The sequence below is a fragment of the Wyeomyia smithii genome, chromosome 1 (genome assembly GCF_029784165.1).
Source record: "Wyeomyia smithii strain HCP4-BCI-WySm-NY-G18 chromosome 1, ASM2978416v1, whole genome shotgun sequence".
Lineage (NCBI taxonomy): Eukaryota > Metazoa > Arthropoda > Insecta > Diptera > Culicidae > Wyeomyia > Wyeomyia smithii.
In genome coordinates this window covers 38,397,253-38,412,909 of record NC_073694.1, presented here as the reverse complement: position 1 = coordinate 38,412,909, position 15,657 = coordinate 38,397,253, and the positions used below count along the sequence as shown (strand labels likewise).

At 36.5% G+C, this 15,657-nt stretch overlaps 1 protein-coding gene across 2 annotated transcripts in view; it reads left to right on the top strand.

Annotated features, from left to right (window-relative positions):
- The first annotated feature begins 5,147 nt into the window (after positions 1–5,147).
- Positions 5,148–15,657, top strand: part of LOC129718980 (uncharacterized) — a 29,864-nt gene continuing 19,354 nt past the window's right edge. The window contains exon 1 of one of the 2 annotated variants that reach the window (XM_055670273.1): positions 5,148–5,391. The gene's annotated coding sequence lies outside the window, so the exon portion shown is untranslated. The remainder of the gene's footprint in view (positions 5,392–15,657) is intronic. The other variant, XM_055670274.1, reaches the window with a different exon arrangement.

The following is a 15,657-nucleotide window of genomic DNA, read 5'->3' as shown; positions in this document are numbered from 1 at the left end:
AATTTCTAAATCACTCTGCAATCTTTGGCAGTCGTCATGATGTTTAATAGGTAGAAACAATTTCACATCATCTGCGTAAATCAAAACGATTGCATAGCAGATCACATCAGGTAGTTTATTCATCAAAAGCACAAACAGCAATGGGCCTAGATGACTGCCTTGTGGTACTCCTGAGTGGACAATAAATGAATTCAATTTACTTCTCCGGATCTTCACAAACTGCACTCTACGTTCAAGATACGACTTGAGCCAATTGTAGAGCGAGCCACGAATCCCTACATTTGCTACTACCCTTTATATACACAGTAAAAAAAATACATTACTTTAAATGCACATAAATGAAGCATTGGAAACCAAGTAATATTCCGTGTGGCATTATATTCACATGCAATGTAAATGAATATATTGTGAATTCGCATGCATTTTTATATTCGAAGCTTCAAGTTTATATCAATTAACGTACAAATTTACATGGCTTAAAACGATTCTGTATTGTGCATTATTAACGGTGTGAAATTGTATATATTTTTCACTTTATGTGCTACAAATCATTATGTGCTTTCATTTGTATTAGTTGTAAATTTCATTTTTTGGTACTGTGTACTATCAATGCTAACAGCGTCAAAGGCTTTGCTCATGTCTGTATAGATACAATCAACTTTGGAAAGGTAGTCCGTAAGCAATGCGGTAAAATCACAAAGGTTTATAACAACGGTTTTTCAGAGGTCTTACAAATTCCTGCTGAAACTGTTTTAAAAGTTTGTTCGATAATTGTTCTGGGCCAGTGGACTTTCTCGTGTCTAGTTCTCGAAAGTTTCTTAATCCGTCAGTTTCGGTGACTTTATTGCACCTTTTTCAAGAAGTAGAAAAGATTATCGTTTCATTGTTAAGTGTGTTGGTGTCCAACATGGGTTACAATAGACACCAGACAACCCATGTTGGACACCAACACACTTAACAATAAAACGATACCGTCATCCGGGGTGAGATTGTGCCAAAAAAAAATGCTTTTTTGATCTCAAGCTTCTAACGCACACATTTAAGCAAAGAGTTCGATCCAAAATACACCAATGCATTCTAGAATGTTTTGTTTTTAACTACAAAAAATATGGTTGAGTTAAAATAAACTATAATTTTGCTAAAAATACATGAACTTTGGCTCAATCTCACCCCTTCTATGGGGTGAGATTGTGCCAAAAACAAAAAGTTGAATTTAATACCTGTTAAATGAACAGTAGTGTGTCTACGAATAATCCAATCCACATGACTAACATGATAAAACAGTATGTATAGGGACGACCATAAACAACGGACTATTAAGGGGCTTTAGGGGGTAGATCAGAAACTATGTATCATATGAATTATATAAAAATGTATGGCTGGATCAAATTGATGCATAGAGTAATTAGGTATGAGAACGTGGCTTATAGACAGTCTCTATACACATAGTGGCGTCTACAGGTAGCCTTAAAAGGGGAAACGTTAGAACATGAAATTTGAGAAGACTTTTCGTTTCAATTATTATGTGTCATTGACAACTGTATATTCCATTGGAGATCTCAAAACCTCTGGAAACGTACCCACAACCCTCCTTCTTCTCTTTAAAAGTCATCAGTTTTTATAGAATTGGTGTACAAAACTTTGTTACATTCCATAAGTAATATCAATAATTGAAATTTTCTGTCTAACAATTGTGAACAGTAAGCTTCTCAAGCTTTTAGTCATTATTTCAAAGAATACCATAGCTAGACAACATACCTTATGCTGTGGGGACAAAAAACATACCCTATGTAAACAATGCAAGTGTTTTGGTGTATACTGATATAATTTTGTCGTGAATGTGAATTCCGCACACTGTGCCGTTCAATATAGCTTGGCACAATCTCACCCCAAAAGGGCTCGAAAAGTGTACAGTTTGGAAAAACATTATTTTCTGAGCCGGCACAGGTTCAATGCATAATATTTCCTCAACGCATTGGAGACGACATCCTAACGTACCAACTGAGCAGTAAGTTGATGTGATTTCTTGATCGGGTTGGTTTTCCTGGGACATTTTTGGATAACGTTATTTGCGCATGTTTTCACCCGGTACTTTGAAACATTCTTTAAGCGAAACAGTTCACTGATATTATCTATATTCCATTTTAAGTTGTGAATAAATATTTCATGCTTCATAAAGTATTGAATTTGAGGTATTAGGTTTTGTAAATCTCAAGTAATTTAACATACAAACATTTCCCGTTTTGGCTCAATCTCACCCCCGTGGCTTAATCTCACCCCGGCAGACGGTAATCTTTTCTACTCCTTGAAAAAGGTGAAATAAAGTCACCGAAACTGTCGGATTAAGAAACAAAAAATCGTTTTTGCTTCTATACACGGACTGATTAAGCCGATAATCTACAAAATCTAAAATTTCCTTTAAGTTCTGTTTCTAGGGCGCTGGATAACTTGGCGTCTTCATTGACTGGACAATTAAAGGGAGCGTATGGTATACTTTCGGGGTAGGTGGAGTGGGACTTGGTGGGTATTTTCAACGCTTTGGGCAGGCTTGATGCATTCACCAGCATGGTTTGACAGCTATAAACTTTCATTTTTTCCAGTTTGAGCAGAAGTGCCTGTGAACACCTGTGTTGACCTGTGTTATATTTCCAGCTTTAAGAGGAGATTGAACAAACCAACGTTCCAGAAATATAGCATATATGTGTTTATTTATTTCCTGAAAAACCTGATCCCAGAAAAAATTATATTGGGATTTTAAACGATTTCGTGCAGCTTTTCAAAAACCGAAAGTCGCCATCTTGAACTCAAAAGTGATGTGGCGTCTCTGGGCATTAACTTTTGGCCTCCTGACCGGACCGAGGACCTAAAAAGTGTTGAATTTCTTGGGAAAGTTTCCATAATGCGCGAAGGATCTTGACTAAAAAAGTAATTAGGACTTCCTCCCCTTTTAGGCTTCAATACCGATTAAAAACAGTCGATCAAGGAAAAGAATACAATACCTGGAACATTACTGATGAGCACGGAGTAACCAGAACCGAATTGTCTGAAAGGAGGATCTCCCACAAAGGGCTTTACGGAAGTTGCACGAGAAATCGACGCTACGTACCACAAACCGGATTATACGTGGACTTGGACGGCTGTAAGTTTTTCAAAAAGATACAGTACAGTAAAGAGAGAGACGACGGTATGACAATACGACAAAATGTCTGTCCTTGTCCTGCAAGAGACGTGGATAAAGTCGACCGCTGGAGTGGATCCACAACCCAGCGATTTTTTGAAATACGATTGAGAAGCGCACCGAAAATGTGGGTGGAAAGTATCGTATGATCCATTTACAACAAAGAGCGTCAAGCTAGAGAGCCGCCACCATCCGATAATTACCATGCAGAACGTCACCTACAAGGTACTCATCTAAACGCTTTGCTCTTGACTATCCGCGCTACCATGGATTAGGTGTTTGAATGTCGTCAGGTTGTTCGACCATCAGGGACACGTCCCTTTCCATCTCGAACAGCGTCGCGGCGAAGTGATGGTCTTTCGTTCTTACTGTTTTAAATTACTTCGGAAGGTGTGATCCTCGCCACAAACGAGATGCACGATATTTTGCAAGTTCGTTCAGTTGACGTGGCCCGAATCCTTGTAAATATGGTGAAACGCAAACTTTAGATCAGATTGACGGCTATGATTGGACTGGTCGTAAATGCAATCCTTGAAAGGTGTTGTGGAGTACCCACATTGTATTCTTTGAACTCTGTGCTATTTTGCTTCATCTAGTTCCAAAGTCATTTGCATAAACTCACGTTTTCGTACGTTGAAAATGACGTCGTGCGAATAACTGGTTAGCTGGAAAGCTCACCAATATTACCACAACATAGCAAATAGTTTAAAAAAGTTTTGCTATAACAATTCTTAATGGCAAGTCTGACCTCTCCCGTAGACTTCAACGTGTACTATTATTATCCAATAAAGACCTATCATTTATACTAATCATACCTAATAAAAACAAACTAAACTAAACATTCAATGTTCGAAAAAAAGTAGGAGGTTGTATCCAAGACACGACCGCATAAATGACGTAGAACTACGTACACTATTAACAAATGCATTGAGTGTTTCATTACCCTAGTAACACAACTATTTTTATCAAAGTTTTATAGCGCTTTTTTGGCTGTATTGAGCGCTATAAAACTATGATAAAACCAATATTTTTACTTGGGTAATGAGTTATAATGTCTACTAATGGAAGGTTGTGAATTTCGTGAACCGGATTCAGCAGTTAGCAGAACGTGCCGAGTTAAAAACCATACACAGCACACACACACAAATCATAGACACACACACATTATACCATATCATCATACCATACACACATCATACCATATCATACACACATACACACATCATACCATATCATACACACACAGCAAGCAAGCGAGGACGGTATTTTTATTTCAACAAGGCTTGACAATTTTCAATAGTGCAATAGTTCGTAGATTCAAACAACATTTTTCTGCATTTGGGCAGATGCGTGTATAATTTTCCAATTGATTGCTGCAAGAATGAAGAAAATCGGTTGAAAACCAACCGACCAATAAGCATTTGAAAAGGGACAAATTTCGTCCCAGTTTTTCAGTTTGCATCCCTGTGTGGTATGCTAAAAGTAAAACGTAGTTCTACGTCAAAAAAGCATGAGAAGGGGAAGAGCTGTTTCGTCTGTCGCGTTCATTCTGATATTCTCCGAAAACACCCTTGAACGATGCTGCGCGCGGCTCACCAGAAACAGGGTCGAAAAATAAATTGTAGTCAACAAACCGTGGAATGACGATCACGGTAAGCGCAACAGCAACTGCGACGTGGCCAGGCCAGGCAATGGAGATCGCGCGCGCTGCCTTTCGGTCTCTTTCGCTCTCACACGACCGCGATCGACTTGGAATCAGTCCAAGTCGGTTCTAAAACTCCGGCCAACGTTGGACGTTGGTGTGGGTGCCCCAACCGCCATTCCGATGTTCTGATTTCGGGTGTTGAGTGCACACATACCCACTGACCGTGGGCGGTTAGAGGGAAAAATTCGCGATTTGAATATTAAAAACATTTCATTTTAATAACGATCGCCCGTTTTCTTCTGACGTTCTTCATTTTCTTGCGCCGCCGACTGGGACTTGCAGCGAGGAAAATCCGGCACCCGCAGGTCAGTATTGCGATAGAATCCGTTTGTGTCTGGCCAGAGGTAGAAGCTGCTGATAATCGAGTGCGCGCGCGAATAACGAGTGTTCCACTAAGTGAACAGTGTGTAAAACACCTGCAATTTATTTGTTATTTTTCGCTACCCACATTGCTGCTCCTCATAGGGATAGAGTGGAGAGTTTTCTGCTGATAGGAAAACCATTTTCGGTGAGTGAGTGAGTTCGAGGAGGATGAGTTTCGGAATCTGTGAAGTGTTGTCTGAGTGTACGCGGGGTGGGAAAAGTTGAAACAATAACATGAATGAAGCAATTTTGCTCGAAAGTGCGTCTTGTAGAGCCCTCGGGCGGGCTGTGATTGTTTGAGAGGCTGGAAAATTTTGCCAGCTTAATTTGCCTTTTGTCTAACTGATGGAGTACGGGGCTTCTCCACTGTTGCTGTGAGCTGTAACTTTTTGATCCGCGTCAGATTGAAAAGTCAAGTGTTAATATTTTTCATCACATTTTCAGCTCGGTTCGCAATAGCAAAGCATGATCTCATGTTTGTTGCTAATAATAGACTTTCAAGGTGCCATGGAAATTTTTGGTTTTGCTCCATACACAGAGCGAATTGAATAACACAACGGACCGTGTTACGCGAATACCATCGCCGAGTGCAAATTATTCATTCCAGTGTTCTGCAGGACTCGAAAGTCAATTAATTAATTGTGGAAACTTATACATTCACACTAACACATTTTGATTATACTTCTACGTCAACGCTGAATTACATTCAATAATTACGATGAAATTAAATAATGAACACTTGTTCCTCCTAAATCTTGTAACATCCATTCAATTTCGTGTCAAATATGTCACGAGTGGGTGGCCTTGCGCAGTTGAGTTTCGTAATGCAGGTGCACAGATGAGCAGATGATTTTATATTTACACACAAAAGCAAGAAAAAATTGCAAAACACTGGATGTGATGTCGACTTTTATGTTTCACACAATGGAGAGTATGGCCAAAAATTGCTGCCTATCACATCACAGCTTTCTGGCATTTGATTCAGTTAATAAAATTTATCTTCGCTTAGCTGCAGACGAAAATAAATCTGGTATCCATTATGGTCCATCATGGCGAAATCGATTTTATTTGCATATTTCCTGGCAAATATTCCTGCTACTACGAGTCTGTGTGGTGTGGTAAAGAAAATGTTTCACTGCTTCAATTTTTTTTTTGAATGCGCTCAGTTTCTTTATTTGCTGGGTAAAAATATTTAAAATTTATTATTTTACTTTTCTCAACCTTTCCTTCTGTCAAAAACTCGTAAATTGGATGAGAGATGAATGAACCTTCGAAACCTGACCTAAGACCTGACCATTATTACTGCAAAATTTGAATTTCGGATTCTTTCAAAATTTTTTTTCAAAAACGAAAATAATACCCACTCAAATTACTCTAAATCATAAAAAATTCGGACCGGAATTCTCACAACGCTTTGCAATTAATTTCTTATACTTGTAAAATAGAAGTCGATCAAATGTGGCTAAAAGTTATTCCGTTGGTTTGGTACCTATTTGTTACCTAATGTTCAAACACATGCTAACAACAAATTCTTAATCCAAGATAAAAAAGTAAATACTACTGGTGTGGGCTCTTGATTATCGCCTTATTGCAAACAAATTCTTTCAACATTGAAGGGTTGCATAGTAGATGAACAATAGCGGAAACACTCGTACAAAATTTGCATGAAAGGTTTCAGATACAAGTGTAGTATCTTACTAATTGGGCTTGTATGCAATCAGCTACAATGTGCTATCATCAAGCGTCTACTCTTGATTGAAGACTCAAGAGCCAAATACGTGACGAAACTGCACTCTGAATCAATGAAATATGATAACAGAATAAGAATTATGATGCCTAACTATCAATTCAAATCAAATGAAGCTATATAACTTCTAGTGAAGGTGAGTTTATCCATCACCGAATCTTACGATTTCAAGGTGTTCTCTGAAAAAACTGATTGATGGGTTAATCCCTTGCCTGAGAGAAGATGTAAATCACGACAAGATTATCATATAGCAAGTGAAGCTTGAAGCCTTATGTGATAAAGTTTAGGATTGGCGTACCGCAAGAATATGTAGTAGGACCCCTTCCGTATATAATAATAAATGTAAATATAAAGCAATTAGTGGAATGATTGATCGTAATAGTTCGGGAAAATGGAAAAATGGTTTTTCTCAGCATCACAGTCATTAAGCGATGACTGTGATGCTGCGAGAAACATCCTTTGCGAACTATAATTCAGTCGAGAGTAAATGTCTAGAATTGGGAAAATGGAATTTATGCCACTCGTGAAATAAACTCAAATATGGTTACAAAAAAATGAATTTTAAAGCTCTGATACCCATTATTTTATTTTATCAAATATTTCTGATTTTCGGTTATTGGCGATGGACTTTTAATAACTTTCACTGTTGAAATAGATTTTATCAAAGAAAAAGCAGCATTATTGACGTAGGACTACGTCTTATTTCAGTAGAGTGGCGTGCTGTGGAAATTGTAACGAAAATGTGCCCTCTTAAAGTATATATTATGTTACTACCACTGAACAAATTTTAAACGCCAATGTCTTGATGGAAAGATGAAGATTGCTCCGAACTTGTGAACTTGTGTGGAATAATCTTTTCAATGCTAAATTATTGAAAAGTTTAGAAGAAAATCAATTATTTTTGGTTTAGGTTCGTAGCATTCAACCAATCTCCATGAATTTCCCTAAATTTTTGAAATAATAATTAGCATATCTTTTCATTAGCATTCCAGAGGAAAAATTATTTGAAAAAGCAGCGGATAACCAATCACTAGGTCGCTTTCTGTTCGCGATGTTTGTTTTAGACCCACGTTGTAAGAGGCTTCACCTTTTTTTTTTTTCAAGTTATGTCATTTTCTCAGTTTAAAAAGACACTGTGAGATTTTATTCCGTAATAGCTGACCCAGCAAACTTCGTCCCGCCCATTTTTGTGTTTAATTAAGTATTTTTAGAGATTCTAAATTCATCGATTCCTTGCGATTTTTTAGGGTATGCAAATGCACGACGAATCGTCCATAGTAGATGATCAAACTCAAAAGACAAATTGATTAGAATAATTGGTTTGATTGAACTTATTTTCAAAGAGCACATTGAGAGCAAAGTGCATCAAATATACGAGATGTTTATATCCTCTCATTGATTGAAATTCCAAACTTTGTTTGAAGAATAAACTTTTGATTTACAAACAAATTTTTGGACCAGCAATGTCAAGTTGTTGTTTGACAAGGAAGAAAACGCTTTAAAGGATTCTAAATAAAATTCTGAAAATGATTTTGAAACGTTCTTCTTGGTTTGGTACACTCAAACTGCATAGACTTACTGGTGTTAAAACATAAGAAGCTATGTCAATCCTCAATCCTTACGATAAGCTCTCTTTATAGCCAATAAGTTGGCAATTAAGTTAGTTGTAAGTTTACTTTCCTTTTTTGACAAGTAGCTTTAAATCCCTACGGATGATAAATCCTAATTGCGAAAGCAAACAAATCCCAACAATTAAAATATACAATTTCTCTAACAGTGTCGAGAAGTCACCATTTGTGATACGCATTATTTACCAATATTTATCACAAATACTTAAGCTACTAACATCCCCCCCTTTAAAAAAAATGATGAGTTTCTCTTTCAGGTGAATTACCAAAAAAAAAAAATCATTTTTCGCTCATTGTGAATTGAAATATCTTCTTCTTCGTCGCTCAACGATCAGAGATACTAATTAATGCGTTGCTGGGAGCTTGATCTACCTCTTGAATTTTGGCTCGTCGAAGGTTTTTTAGAGTGGTCTTGTGTGCCACAAACCTACTACAAAATGAAGCGACATTTTTTTCGAGCCGCATTTCATTCAAAATGTTGGAACGTCTTAAGGAAGACGGTTAGTTCCAATTCGCAATTGCATTTCAAACTCCATTCTCATGTCTGCCAGTAGTCAAAATCAGCACTAACAGAGGTTTACTGTCCCCCAGTCGCACAGATGCTACATGCAACACGCAACAGCGCAATAAACTGTTGCGTGGCTGAGAGTGCTTTTGCTATCTGCTTTCATTCGATACGAGAAAAACTCGATTTTTTTCAAGCCGCAACACGATACAATGAGTTATTCTGTTGCGTGGCTAAAACCTCCATCTATTCAATTCCACTGTTTATCATCACGAAATGAGATTCATGTTTTGTTTTTTTTGTATTACATCTAAACATAAAAAAATGCAGCTCTGTCTGTCTGTCTGATCCATATAGGATTGAGAACTGCTGAACCGATCGGCGTGGAATGTTGTATATTGGGGTTTTAGGGGCCGGTAAAGGTGACTAAGATAGTTTGAGAACCCTCTCTCTTCTGGAAGGGAGGGGTCCCATACAAATGACACACAAATTTCTGCACATCTAGAGAACTAATCAAATAAATAGAACCAAATTTGGCAGGTGAATGTTTTTAGGAATAAAGAAATATGTCCATAATAGTTCGACGCCCCGCCCTCTTCTGGAAGGTAGGGGTCCCATACAGACGAAACACAAGAGAAATAATGAAGTAATTAAAACAAAATTTGATATGTTGAGGTTTTTGAAAGCAAGAAAACTTTTTGTAGTGTTTCGACACCCATCCATCTTCTGGAAGAGAGGGCTCATACGAATGAAACTCAAATCTCTTCACAACTCAAGAACTTATCAAGTAAATGAAACCAAATTTGGCATGTGAAGGTTTTCGAGAGCAAGAAATTTTCTTTGTGGTTTGGCACCCCTCCCACTTCTGGATGGGATGGCTATTATACAATTCAAATCTAAGTTTCAAAGGTGGTTTGATACTCTTCCGTACTCTAGAAGGAGAAAAGGTCTTCCATACATATTAGACAGATATTTTAACCAGGTTTTTCAGAAAACAGCTTTTTTTAACGCCATTTTTAAGTTTGAGATGGAAACTTACGGTTCATAAAACGAGTGTTTCCGGTACCAGAATGACGAGCAGAGGCCAGAAATTGGCTCCACATGCCATTTTGAAATCCGGAATAGCGACTTCCGGTTCCTGGAAAACAGCCTAAAGTGACCAAATACTACCAAATATGAGTATCGCAGGAAACAGACTCCATTTCGAATTGTAAGATGTCAACTTCTGGGAAACAGCCGAAAATGACCGTACTACTCAATATGGATATTTCCGTAATCGAAATGATGACCAACTTCAGTTCCTGAAAAACAACCAAATTAACTGAATAACATCCAATATAGGTATTTCCGGAATGTCAGAAAAACAGCTGAAAATTACCGAATACCACCCAAAAAGGATATTTTCAGAAGTCCAATCAAATAATAATAAATCTAGCGTATATTAGTCCCAGGTACTTAACCTTGTCAGACCAACTTAAATTAATCCCATTCATCTTGACAACGTCATTATTGTTTGGCTTGAGGAAAGTAGCCCTAGTCTTGTAAGGAAAAATTATCATTTGAGTTTTAGAATCACTGGGAGAGATTTTCCAGTTTTGCAAATAGGAAGAAAAATATCTAAACTTTTCTGAAATCGACTGCATATGACAAGAAGACTTTTTCCTTTTACGGAAATGCTTGTGTCATCGCAAAACAGTGCATCCTGAAGGCAAATCAGGAAGATCTGAAGTAAATATGGTGTACAGAACTGGACCCAAGACTGAACCTTGGGGCACACCTGCTCTGACAGGAAATCTATCAGATTTTGAATTCTGGTAGACAACCTGTAGAGTTCGATCAATTAGATAATTTTTTTAAATTTTGATATGAAAAATTGGAAAGTTTAAAGTTGACAATTTTGCATCAGTCTTACATAAAATCGCCTCTCTATGGTGGAAATGAGAACTTGGAGATTCGTGACCTAATCAGATGATATATCTCTCCACCTCCAGCAAGCATTTCCAGTAAGCAACTGTTATGCAGTGCTGGTCAGATTAAGGACCCGCTTAGCCGGCTTACTGGCGAGAACGCAATCAAAATGATGTTTTTTCATTATAAACTTTAGATACTACTTTTCGAACCCCTTTTCTTCTTCCTACCCTGAACTAGAGTCGGGGTGGCTCGTAATGTTCTGTTTATTTAACACAGACATCGCAGTCAACTTTTTTAGTGTACGGAACAGTTGCGGGGCTACAATCTTGTTGGCAGTAGCAGTCTTTTCCCATGCTGTACTCGAACAAATGATGACTTGTTAGATCAGCTGAGAAGTATCAATTAACAAACACGGGATTATCAAAACTATCGATTTTGAGTTGTGCAACTCTTGAATTTATTTAACGACATCACTTCGCTTTGCGATGTATAATTTAGGCCAATGTTGTAAGTGGCTCCACCTTTTTTCAAGTTCTGTCATTTTCCTAGCTTCGCAAAACACAAAGAAAATTTTTTTCAGTTTTCTATACGAGCTTATGACAAATGAATATCATTCCGTGTTGGCGAATAGTTAAACTGGACCGGAAAATGTTTAGTAGACGTGCTAATTTGAGTTTTATGGAAAAATCAAATTTTCACGTTTTTTTTTTTATTTCAAATATTTTTATCACATAAATATTTTGTAAAATCGAACCCAGGTATAATTTCTCCGCATCCTTCGGAGTCCAAACTAATGCTAGCAAACAAACTATCGTAGCTAAGCAACCGTAGTCAAGAATGGTTGACTCGATTTTGCACACAACAAAGATTATCACATTTTAAAATATTCTCTTCATAATAAAACACGAATTTCTCAACAACGATTCAAGATAGGATTTTTATTTCTTCGAAGAAATTTTTTCTCATGAAATTTCCTATCTTTCTGTTGTATGGGATGGTTGCTAGCGTAAAGTTTGGCATGCTTTTTAAAGGTTTAATTTCAGAAAACACCAAAATTAAGAATTTTCAGAACAGTTAAACAATTTGTAGCAATGAAATTCGAGCCACAACAAGCCATAACATTTTTTTTCTTAGTTTGGACTCCGAAAGATGCGGAAAAAATATATGTAGGTTCGATTTTGCAAAATTTTTATGTGTTAAAATATTTGAAATAAAAAAAACGTGAAAAATTGATTTTTTTTCATAAAGCTCAAATTAGGACGTCGACTTTACATTTTCCAGAGTTGTCGCCATACAATAGTTTTTTTGTTACACCATAATTCATCATTTTCGGGTTGAGCCCCAGGCAATCTGACAAAACGTTATTTTGGGACACCCTACTGGTCACGCAACAAAATAATACGTTGTATCGGGTTGCGGATTCGAAGGATGAAGGGATAACAATGTTCTGTTTTGTGAAGTCGAACTATAGCCTTCTTTATGTAACCTATTCAATGTTTTGTATGAAGTTTGGAAATCGCCTTTGGAAGCAGTCATTAGCATTTTTGTTCAGAACAACACTAAATAATAACGATATAGTGGATAATTTCTCGTAATAAACTGGAATATCAACTTTGGGGTCCAAAAACCGCTACCTAACATGGCAGTTGCCACTTCAAAATGACGTATGGAGTCGATTGTTGACTTTTGGGCTTCATCCCGATTACGGGAATACCCATATTGGACGTATTTGGAATTTTTCGGATCCCGGAAGATGCAATATTGGATTTAAAAATTTCCTTCCCTGGGTATCATTCTGGTTCCAAAAATAATGGCTTACATTTAGTCATTTTCAGAAATCGTATTATTTCAAAATGACGTCTCAATTTGATTTCCGGTGTCCATGGAACCATCCCACAAACCAAATTTAGGGGGAAATTTGAATATAGAGCTCCATAGCAATATTTTAGAGAAAACTTTGTTCTACAAAGCTGTTACATTCGATGAAATCAAGTATCTAATTTTTCAGCTTTGTAGGTAGAAGAAAAAGTTGTTGTACAATGTTATAAGTCCATTAATTTGAGGCAACTTTGTAAAAAAAGTCTTCGAAAACAACCGATTTATATTGAAAAAGTACATTTTGCACTCTAACTTTTTTGTTTAAATTTTCACCTTAAAACTGTCTTTGAACGACTTTTAGGGCTTTTCAAGAGAAACAATTTGTAATGCTGACATTGTGAATATCTCAATTCTACTCAAAGTTATTAATGTTTTTTATCGAAAAATAAGCGTTTTTGATTTGTTTGTCAATTTTAAGGCTCGAACTGGAAAAAAAAGATTATAGCTATTTAATCATTCCTGTGAATTTTGGTGCCCCTAGCCATTTCAAAAACGCGTCATAAGCTCTCACCCAATCCAGTGCAAACATTAATCGTGCGCCTCCATTCATTGTTGAATAGATGGAGACGCCAATTGTACATTGGAAAGCGGTCTAGGGAACGAATTCAGAGAAAAATTAGGATCATGTAAATTCTGATTCAAACGTTCTTTCTATAACTTTTACCAAAATTCAAGAAAATCTTTTTAACTAGTTTCTATTTTTATAACGGTCAACATTCAAGTTCTTTAAAGCAGACAGCTTGTTTTCCGTTGCTCTAGCTACATACACTGTCTGCTTTGAAGAAATCTCTAAAACAGTTTTAAATTGCATTATTTTGTGTTCCCCTAGGCTGAATAGTTAGACAATTATAACTTATAACTTAAGAATTTACGCTGATGTCAAAACCGAAAATATCCTGACCCGATTGTTATAAGAGGATCAGGAAATTGCAACAAAAATGATTCCGCTAGTATCAAACCCACAGCAAACGTTGTTACTAACGTATCAGCTCTGGAACAAAACAAGATGGCATATTGAACAGTATAATAACAACCATTGTTAGAAATACCAGCTTTCAATGAACGCGAAAAATTTGTTAGACTTGTTGATTTCAGGATTTGTTATTATAGCTTTTTCAGATTCAATTTTGTTATCAAAAGCATGTAAGAAAATACATATTCGTATCAATTTTGTGTTTTCTGTTGATAGAATTTTGTAATATTTTAGTTATGCTCCTGCTTTTGAAGTTATTTTTAATGATTTAAGTGATCCACAAAAGATTCTTTAACAAAATGAAACAAGTCGAATACTTGAAACCATATTTAAAACTCACCCGAAAACTTTCGAAATAACTTTAAACCAAACTTCTGGTTCTCAAAAAGAGTTAACATTTTCTAAGAGAATTTACGAAAAGCTCAAAAACCTGCTTAGCAATGTTCGTAATTTCAGTTTGTACACCGTGAGTCTTGTTGAAAATGATTTCTTACAAATGTTTCGTCTCATTACGGTAACTTCTGATGATGATTTCGACTTTTCCATACATTCATCATAAGTGAAGTCGGCTGTCTAAATTAATTGGTAAAAAGTGCTATATATTAGCATATTTTCCTAAATATAAGAAAAATGACAGAGTCAGTCATTTTTGAAACCCGAAAAGAGCTCCAATTGCCGGCCAATCAGGTTGACTATCTAAAAATTCATATAATGCCTGTTAGAGCTAGTGTACCTTAAGGAAGTATCTGAGGTCCAATCTTATGGAATATGAAGGCTTCACGTAGTTTTTCTTTTATAACACGATAGATCAAAATACTGGTCATAGTGGAAAATGTGATCTCGAGTCTCTGCTCGGGAAAGATTGTTGGTGTCAGTAGGATCGTAGCGCTAGCCCTGTACACTAACAAGTCTCTAATAATTGAAGTTCTGATTCGGAACACCAAGGGTTTGCTTTGCTAAGTTGAAAATGTACACAACAGGAATGAAAAAAAAAAATCGATATCTTCCAACCTACATAAATTCTACATATTATCTGAAAAATAGAACTAGTTATTTGGTATATCCCTCTCCGACCAGCCGATATAATTGCGTAGGTAGAAGGTGACTTAAACAAAACCTTCTCTCTCGCTTTTTGAACGTCCTATTCGTTGTTTTATTTTTTACACCGCTAGTGTCAACATCGCAGCTGCTGCGAAAAATAAAAAACCGAAGCAAGCAAACGTTTTTATATAGAACTTGCTTCGATTTAGGTTTTCTTATCAGTCATTTTTTACCTACACAACTGTGTGGGCTCGGTCGGAAAGGGATATAGCTCTCGTTACGTCAGTAAGATAGACGTTAAATTTAGAAGGATTTGTTTCATTCATTTGATAATTAAAGTCCATCAATATTCTGCTTTGTCGCGGAACGCAACAACAAAATTCTGAATAAACAATTACAAATGAATAAATAAATACAAATATCCCCCTCTATTGAATTGATTTGAACCAATATCCATGGCGATTGTCGTTTTTCGCTTCTTGATCATGTATTTCCCCCGCATCAGAGTTTTTTTGCTTATAGCATAGCATGATAAAATACATCAGTTGTATACATTTTGCACCATTGCCTTAATAAATATTAACTAGCTCTTGTTACATTGATTATCTTTCAAACTGGCCAGTTACTTTTCAGTTCACTGTTATATATTTTAAATTTTGCCTTATTTTCGCCCAGGAAAGGATTCATACCTCTTTAAAATAAAAAAATCTGTAAAATACGACAATAAG